Genomic DNA, 7,574 nt, shown 5'->3' on the forward strand with positions numbered 1-7,574 from the left:
AGGCCACCCAGCCCCATTTGCCCTGCCCCCTGCCCCAAATAATAAAAAATGTGCTTCAGTCTTTGTTCTAACACCAACAACTGTGTCATGGGTGGATGACATTCTTTTTTTTTTTTTTTTGCAAGGCAAATGGGGTTAAGCGGCTTGCCCAAGGCCACACAGCTAGGTAATTATTAAGTGTCTGAGCCCGGATTTGAACCCAGGTACTCCTGACTCCAGGGCTGGTGCTTTATCCACTGCGCCACCTAGCCAACTGGATCACGTTCTTTATGATAAGTCCATCACAAAAGTTACTTCCATATTTTTCCCACATTGCCATTGCTGATCTGCAACTCCCTCCTTTCTTATTTCCTCCACTACCATGTACTATATTTTCTCTCTCCTTTCACTCTGACTCTGCTGTAGGGTAGCTGAGTGACGCAGTAGACAGATCCCTGGTCCTGGGGCCAAGAAGCCTTGAGCCCCCATACCACCCCTTAGGCCCAGAATCCACCTGGCCCCATGGTCCTGGACAGGCCTTCCAACAATCCCAGCCCCTTGCAAGAAGTAAAAAAGAAAATGTGTTATATCTGACTACTTTGCCCCCATGGTCCATCCTCTCCTCCTTTATTCACATCCCCACCCTTTCCCCCTACTCCCCCCTCCTTCTTACTCCAGATGTCTATACCCAATTGAATATATATGCTGTTTCCTCTCCTAGCCACCTCTGATGAGAGCAAAGGTTCCCTCATTCCCCCTTGCCTCCCCCTTCCATATCATTGTAATAGCTCATTGTAATAAAGAAAAATCTTATTATATGAAATATCTTGGCCTATTCCCTCCTTTTTCTTTCTCCCATTACATTTCCCTTTTTTTCTATTGACTCCATTTTTACACTATATTTTATCTTCAGATTCAGCTTTCTCCTGTTCTTCAACTATAAAAGCTCCCTCTACCTGCTCTGTTAACTGAGAAGGTTCATATGAGTATTATCAGTGTCATTTTTCTATGCAGGAATGCATGCAGTTCATCATCATTAAGTCCCTCATATTTTCCCCTTCTCCTCCACTCTCTATGCTTCATCTGAGTCCTGTATCTGAGGATCAAACCTACTGTTCAGCTCTGGCCATTCCAAAAGGAACCTTTGAAATTCCCCTGGTTCATTGAAAGTCCATCTTTTTCCCTGGAAGAGGACATTCAGCCTTGCTGGGTAGTTCATTCTTGGCTGCATTCTAAGCTCTCTTGCCTTCTGGTATATTGTATTCCAAGCCCTACGAGCTTCCAATGTAGTTGCTGCTAAGTCCTGTGTGATCCTGACTGCAGCTCCACGATATTTGAACTGTGTCCTTCTGGCTGCTTGTAATATTTTCTCTTTGACTTGGGAGTTCTGGAACTTGGCTATAATATACCTAGGGGTTGGTTTTTTGGGATCTCTTTCTCGGGGGGATTGGTGGATTCTCTCCATTTCTATTTTGCCCTCTGCTTCTAGAATATTAGGGCAATTTTCCTGATTCTTTGAAAATTCTTTGAAAAATGATGTCAAGGCTCTTTTCCTGATCATGACTTTCAGGTATTCCACTAATTTTTAAATTATCTTTCCTAAGTCTGTTTTCCATATCAGTTGTTTTTTTCAATTAGATATTTCACATTTTCTTCTAATTTTTCATTTTTTTGGTTTTGGAGTATTGATTCCTGATTTCTGGTAAATTCATCAATCTCCCTGAATTCTATTCTTTGTCTGAAGGATTTATTCTCAGAGAGTTTTCTTATCTCTTTTTCCATCTGGCCAATTTTGCTTTTTAAAGCATTATTCTCCTCAATAACTTTTTGAACTCTTTTATCCATTTGACCTAAGCTGGTTTTTAGCATGCTATTTTCTTCAGCATTTTTTTGGATTTCCTTGACTAAGCTGCTAACTTCATTTTCATGTTTTTCCTGCATCTCATTTCTTTTCCCAGTTTTTCTTCCAACTCTCTCATTTGATTTTCAAAGTCTTTTTTGAGCTCTGTCATAGCCTGAGCCCAATTTCTGTTTTTCTTGGAGTCTTTAGATGCAGGAGCTTGTGCTTCCTCATCTTCAGACTGAGTGTTTTGATCCTTCTTGGGCTCATATGCAAAATATTTCTTGATGGTCTCCCTCTTGTTTCTCTGCTTGCTCATTTTCCCAGCCTGGGCCTGGTTTTGGGGTGCTTTCTGAGCTTTTGGGACACTCCCACAAGGGTCTCAGTGTGTGAGGCTCTGTCCTCCCTCCTGGTCTGTGAATAGCCATAAGTGCCCCCTGTGCCACGCAGTTGACATGGTGGGGGGCCCTGCTAGTTTTTTGGGGGGCCTAGACTGAGATCAAGATGTGAATGTGGTCAGAACCCTCAGTGTCCTGTTCCAGGGACAGGACAGAGCTCTTCAGTCTCTTTGCTCCCTCTCTAGGCTTAGCTTGCTCATGCCCTGGGGCTTCTTGCTTACAGGCTTCTGCTTCTTGTTTCTGGATCAGGGCTGCAGGGACCATGCTGCTTCCTGTGTGCTCTGAGGGCTGGGGTTCACGTACTCCCTCTGGCAGAGGTCCCCTCTCCCCCCCACCTTGTTGTTCCCCGAAGTTGTGCCTGGTGATCCCCAGGGTGAACGTCAGGAAATTCCTTTACTTCTATGAGCCCGCCTCCCAGCACCCTGGGACTTCCTCCAGGAGGCTTGAAGTTCTTTCGCTGTGATGGGCCACCTTTCTGGTGGGCCACCCATCTAACCCCCGGGGAGCAGAGCCATTCTGCTCTTTTCCAGGTTACCTTGGGCTGGAGACTTGCCTCACTGGGTCCCTCTGTGGGTTCTGTCTCTCAAAAATTTAGTTAGAGTCATTAGTTTATAAGTTTTATGAGAGAGCACCTAAGAGAGGATCCTCTTGACACCATCTTGGCTCACCCACAAGTCATCACTTTTCAATTATCACTCTTGGATCTGTTTTCCAGTACAATTTATTGTTTTTTCAGATGTTGCATTTTCTTCTAGTTTTTCATTCTTTCGCTTTTGTTTTATTTCATCAGCGGAGTTATTTTCTTCAGAGATCTTTTTTAATCTCCTTTTCCATCTAGTCAATTCTGCTTTAAGGCATTATTCTGCTCATTGACCTTTTGGACTGCTTTTTCCATATGCCTTAAATGGTTTTTAACACGGTATCTTCTTCACCAAGCTGCTGACTCAGTTTTCATGATTTTCCTGTATCACACTCATTTCTTTTCCCATTTTCCCCTCTACCTCCCTTATTTGCTTTTCAGTCTTTTTTGAGCTCTTCCATAGCCTGAGATTAATTCTTTTTCTTGGAGGCTTTGGATACAGAAACTGACTTTATTGTCATTTTCTGTGTGATCCCATGGAGGATCAAAGTAATTTTCTATGGTCAGATTCCTTTTTTTTCCCTATTGTTTGCTCATCTCCCCAGTCTATGGCCTGATTTTAACTTAAATCCAAAACTTTAGGGGTTTTTTTGGGGACACCTCCCCCCCAGGTACCTTAATTCCTCCAAGATCTTTGGAGTGGTTCTGACTGCTCTCCTGGCCTGTGCTCTGGTCTGTGGATGACCACAAGCACACTCCTCTGCCCTGGAGCTGGGCTCCTGCACTTCTGGTGTAATATGGATGCCTAGACTGGGTCCTAGATCTGAGTATGGGCAGAGTAGTAACAATAATAAAGCAGAGACTTCTGTAGTCTCTCTCTATCCCCTCACCATCTTTGGGCCGAATGCTCTGGAAGCAGATTGCTGGGTGGCTCTGTAGGTTCCTGGGGCTGCATTGAGTCTTGTACTGGCTTGTGCTCTGTACAGCTCACTTCTCCAGCCAACCCTCCAAGCTATTTGGGTGATCCTTGGGCTAAGAGTTCTGGAAATGACTCTTGCTGCTGGACCCAGGAGCCCCCAGGGATGAACTGTTCTTGGAAGACTGGGACCTGCTTTGCTCTACCACAGCACCTGCAGCTCTTTCCAATCCTCCCAGTGGAATAAAGCTTTCCTAGTTGTCTTGGGTTGGAAAATTGTTTCACTCAATCCCTTTGTGGGTTTAGAATTTGATTAGAGTTGTAATTTCATGGCATTTGGCGTTTTTGTGGAAGAGCTTCTAGGAATTCCTGCATCCATACTTGCCTCTGCCCCTCCTGGAGGTCTTTAAGTAAAGATTGGATGTCAATACTGGATGTAAGAGATTCTTCATGTACAAGTTAGTCTTGATGACTTCTAAAATCCTGTGATCTAGAGATTCTATTCATTCCATGAATATTTATGAAATGTACCTTCTATATATACTAGTTGTTTTTTTTGGGGGGGGAGACAAATGTACTACCTTGTTATAATAGTTAGTCATCTTAAGCCTGGGGCCAATAAAAGACCTGAAGGTCCACATAGTTTATTCCTATTTTTTTTTTTTAGGCTAGTGAGTTTATATTTTTTTTTAACAAAATTTGGTTAACAATTGCTCTGAGTCCCCAGAAAAGAGGGCTTTTATTAACCATTGGCTTCATTGTGGTTGAAGCAAAATTCAAATTTACTGGACAGTGACATGTGGTGGGATCCATGACTGGGTAGGCATAAACAATATCAGAGTCAGGACTTGAACTTTACAAGCCTGATAGAAGTAGAATATATACTTCAATGTGGCGGGATGCCTTCCAATGGACAGGCTGTCTCTGCTGGTGGGTTTTAGGACGGTTTTAAGGTCAGCAATACTAAATATCTTATATTTAGTGAATATGTATGCAAAATACATCATATGGAAAATGAGCATTATATAATATAAATAAAAAATATAAATATTTCACTGATGGCATACAGAGATGGCAACAGGTACATGCTTACTATACATGTTCAACTCAGTTTATAAGGGATTGTGTAATCTGAGGTGAGGCACAGCTTGCCACTGCCTGCAAATGACTGGAATCATTTGGAAAATACATATATAACATACAAGTGAGCAAGTATTAATATTTATTTTATAATTTTTTTTTACTTTTCAAGATGTCAGGGGTTGTGTTGCTTTTCCTGCCTCCCCTGACTATGCCTCTGATGGATAGACTGGTATTGGGAGATGTTAGGGAAAGAATAAGCATTTTCTTGGGACTTCCTTCAGTCCTGAGCATATTAGTGCTTCAGTTCTTTTACATAAATATTTTTTAATTGAAATTTTATTTTATTTTTCTTATTACATGTAATGGTGATTTTACACCATTCATCCAATTGCAAATTTATGAGCTCCATATTTTTCCTATCACCTCCCTTTCCTCCCCCCTCCTCATGGCAGTGAACAGTCTGGTAAAAGTTATACATAAATATTCTAATGGCAGCTCAAAAGTATATGTGAGGGGTGGCTAAGTGGCACAGTGGATAGAGCAGCCCTGGAGTCAGGAGTGCCTGAGTTCAAATCCAGCCTCAGACACTTAATAATTACTTAGCTGTGTGGCCTTGGGCAAACCACTTTACCCCATTTGCCTTGCAAAATCCTAAAAAAAAAAGTATATGTGACAACTGGACATTGTAGGTCCTTGCTTTGTTGATTTACTCTCTCCAGTGCTTTGTCAAGCATTGTGATTGGCATTTGAAAAATTTTTCTAAAAGGGGAAAGGAGTAGCTGGGTGGTGCAGTGCATAGAGCAGAAAGATCTGGAGTCAGAAAGATCTGAGTTCAAATCCAGTCATAAAGCTGTGTGACCTTGGGCAAGTCATTTATCTATTTAACTCATTCTTCATCTATAAAATAGGAATATACTAAAGAAGAAATTGTCTAACTGCTCCAGATCTTTGCAAGAAAGCCTCATGGAAAACTCCAAAGGGTTATGAAGAGTCAGACAACCAAAAAGCTAAACACACAAAAACTGCCTATTAGGTGTATATTGAGGCTAATATTTTTCTACTTGTTGATTTTGTTGTTTCTAGTGATATGTAAGGTAGAGTTAAATCAGTTTAGAATTAGTCATGATAGTCATGCTATGCATTTCCAGGAAAGTTTTCTTAAAATCAATTTATACTTTAGGGACTGCTACATTTTTTTTATTTTTTATTTTTTATTTTATTTATTTTTATTTTTTTATTCTCATTTTGTACAAATTTTTTTTACATTAATAAAATATTCTTGTTTAAGAGTAAATGAAATACCCCTCCCCCATAAATATAGATTTGCTTGAGCAATAAAATAAAGGGGAGAGAAAAAAATTAAAATTAAAAAAATAATATTAATAATTGCAGGTATGGCCAGGTGGCACAATGGACAAAGCACCAGACCTGGAGCCACGAGCACCCAAGCCCACATCCAGCCCCGTAGACCCAACAATCACCCAGCCATGTGACATGTAAGCCACCCCAACCCCACTGCCCTGCAAAAACCCAAAATGAGAAAAGACCCAAAATAAAATAAAATAGTAATAATAGTAGGGGTGGCTGGGGGGGGCAGACAGAGCATTGGCCCTTAAGCCAGGAGCACCTGGGTCCAAATCCGTCCTCAGAAAACCAACGATCACCCTGCTATGCTTCTCCAGGCAGGCCACCCAGCCCCATTTGCCCTGCACCCTCCCCCATAATAATAATAATAATAATAATAATAATAAAAAAATTTGCTTCAGTCTTTGTTCCAACACCAACAACTCTGTCATGGGTGGATCACATTCTTTATGGTAAGTCCATTGCAAAAGTTACTTCCATATTTTTCCAACGTTGCCATTGCTGATCGCAACTCCCTCCTTTCTTATTTCTCCACTACCATGTACTATATTTTCTCTCTCCTTTCACTCTGACTCTGCTGTAGGGTAGCTGAGTGGCACAGCAGACAGATCCTTGGTCCTGGGGCCAAGAGGCCCTGAGGCCCCTCCCCATACCACCCCTTAGGCCTAGCCTCCACCTGGTCCTATGGTCCTGGACAGGCCTTTCAATCCCAACCCCTTGCAAAAAGTAAAAAAGAAAATGTGTTATATCTGACCACTCTCCCCCCATGGTCCAACCTCTCCTCCATCACTCACATTCCCCCCTTCCCCCTGTCCCCCTTCTCTCCTTCTTACTCCAGATGTCTATACCCCATTGAGCATATATGCTGCTTCCTCTCCTAGCCACCTCTGATGAGAGCAAAGTTTCCTTCATTCCTCCTTGACTCCCCCCTTCCATATCATTGCAATAGCTCATTGTAATAAAGAAAAATCTTATTATATGAAATATCTTGGCCTATTCCCTCCTTTTTCTTTCTCCCATTACATTTCCCCTTTTTTTCTATTGACTCCATTTTTACACCATATTTTATCTTCGAATTCAGCTTTCTCCTGTGCTTCAACTATAAAAGCTCCCTCTACCTGCTCTGTTAACTGAGAAGGTTCATATGAGTATTATCAGTGTCATTTTTCTATGCAGGAATACATGCAGTTCATCATCATTAAGTCCCTCATATTTTCCCCTTCTCCTCCAATCTCTATGCTTCACCTGAGTCCTGTATCTGAAGATCAAACCTTCTGTTCAGCTCTGGCCATTCCAAAAGGAACATTTGAAATTCCCTTGGTTCATTGAAAGTCCATCTTTTTCCCTAGAAGAGGACATTCACCCTTGCTGAGTAGTTCATTCTTGGCTGCATTCTAAGCTTTTTTGCCTTCC

Source organism: Macrotis lagotis, chromosome 7 (genome assembly GCF_037893015.1).
Source record: "Macrotis lagotis isolate mMagLag1 chromosome 7, bilby.v1.9.chrom.fasta, whole genome shotgun sequence".
Classification (NCBI taxonomy): Eukaryota; Metazoa; Chordata; class Mammalia; order Peramelemorphia; family Peramelidae; genus Macrotis; species Macrotis lagotis.